The following is a 1,559-nucleotide window of genomic DNA, read 5'->3' on the forward strand; positions in this document are numbered from 1 at the left end:
CGAAAGGGTATGATGCAATATGGGTGATAGTAGATCGGTTATCTAAATCTGCACACTTCTTACCTATGAAAGAGTCATATCCGATGGAGAGATTGGAAAAGTTGTATCTTTATGAGATAGTGACTCGACATGGAGTTCCGTTATCAATTATTTCTGATAGAGATAGTCATTTCACTTCTATGTTTTGGAAGAGTTTTCAGAGAGAAATGGGTTCACAGATTAAGCTAAGTACAGCTTATCATCCTCAAACTGATGGACAGAGTGAACGAACTATCTAAACATTAGAAGATATGTTGAGATCTTGTGTTATTGATTTYGGAGGGTCGTGGGATAGTCATTTGACTTTGGTTGAATTTGCATACAACAATAGCTATCATTCGAGTATTCAGGCAGCACCTTTTGAGGTTTTGTATGGACGAAAATGTCGAACTCCTTTATGTTGGAATGAAATAGGTGAAAGACAGTTAGCTGGGCCTGAGTTAGTTCAGCAAACTGCAGATAAAATTAGGGTAATACGAGAACGAATGAAAGCAGCACAAGATAGACAAAGAAGTTATGCAGATAAACGTAAGAAGCCGATTGAGTTCCAAATAGGTGATAAAGTAATGTTGAAAGTATCACCTTGGAAAGGAATAGTACGTTTTGGAAAGAGAGAGAAGTTAAGTCCAAGATATATTGGACCATTTCCTATCATTGGAAGAATTGGGGAAGTGGCTTATAAGTTAGAACTTCCAGTAGAATTAAGTGGAATTCATGACACGTTTCATGTGTCAAATTTGAGGAAGTGTCTAATAAGTCCAGAGGTGGCAGTACCATTACCTGAGATTAAGGTAGATGAAAAGTTATGTTTTGAAGAAACCCCTGAGCAGATTACCGACTATAAGGTGAAGAAGTTACGAAACAAAGAGATTAGGTTGGTAAAGGTTCAGTGGCGTTATCATAAAGGATCAGATGCCACCTGGGAACCAGAGTCGGAAATGCAGATGAAATATCCCTACCTTTTCGCTTAAGTGAAATTCTGGGACGAAATTCTTTTAAGGACGGAATATTGTAATAGTCTGGGTATTATTTTAGATATATATATATAAGTTATGTATATATATGTTTGGATATGTGTGTATATACTRTTTTAAATAAAGAAAAGAGGGGGAGTCGGCTATTTAGCTGCTCCTCACTTTCTTTTGTGGTTGAGTATATATATAGTTTGTGAAGGAAAAAGATACACACAATTTCTTACTATTTTTAGAAAGTTTACTCTCTGAAGAATTGGAGGATTTCACAGGAAGAAGAAGATTTCAAATGTTTTGATTCTCAACTTCAAAAAGGTGAGTGTATAAAGAGCTTTGAATATGAATTGCTTACATACAATTTGATAAGCATTTATAACTGGTTTTCATGAATTTTGTTACATTTTATGAGAAGTTCTTGTTAAAACTGTTCAAGAGTTGTCCGGATTGTAATCTGGACAAATTAAACCGCTTGTGCCTTGACCGGATATTCATCAAAACTGGTCAAGTGATGTCCGGTATACTCTAAACCGGTCAAAGGTTGTGTGATGT

This window comes from Cynara cardunculus, unplaced genomic scaffold, assembly GCF_001531365.2.
Source record: "Cynara cardunculus var. scolymus isolate 2C unplaced genomic scaffold, CcrdV1 Un_Scaffold_6429, whole genome shotgun sequence".
NCBI classification, from domain to species: domain Eukaryota; kingdom Viridiplantae; phylum Streptophyta; class Magnoliopsida; order Asterales; family Asteraceae; genus Cynara; species Cynara cardunculus.